Here is a 577-nt window from a genome sequence, read left to right as displayed (position 1 = left end):
TGGGGTACTAAAGTCTCAGCTATGTGCGCCTTTATTTTCCCTTACTCACTGGTCACCAGCCATCCTTCAGCCCCTGGCCAGTGACCCCTGCCCCCCATGTCCAGCACAGAAGAGGACAAGTACCCATTCAAGGCAGGCTGTGTCTTTAGGAGCAAGACTTCAACTTGTACTTCAACCTCTTGGGGACTGGAGGTGATGGACAGATTGCTTACCTTCCTTTGTCTCGGTATCCTCATCTGTCAACTGAGAGTCACTGTGGGGGATCTCAGGGCTGTAGCTGAGGCCTGCCCTAGGGGAGCAGACCCTTGTGTGGCTACAGGTGGGCATCTCTGTCTCCATTACTTACACTCATATCTGGATCCTTGGAGTACTCTGAGCTGGTGGGGAAACTGAGGTCTAGGCAGATGAAGCCATTGGCTCAAGGCTGTGGGGGCATTCCTCAGGGAGGTCAGGCATGGGTGAATATCTGGTCCCCACCATGGAGTGGATGGACAGCCCTCATCTGTCCAGCTGTTTCCTCTGCCTATCAGGACCAACTGGCTTCCCAAGGGGTGGCCATCCCAGCTTTGGAGCAGCA

This window comes from Onychomys torridus, chromosome 1, assembly GCF_903995425.1.
Source record: "Onychomys torridus chromosome 1, mOncTor1.1, whole genome shotgun sequence".
Classification (NCBI taxonomy): Eukaryota; Metazoa; Chordata; class Mammalia; order Rodentia; family Cricetidae; genus Onychomys; species Onychomys torridus.
This window is presented reverse-complemented; position numbering follows the sequence as displayed.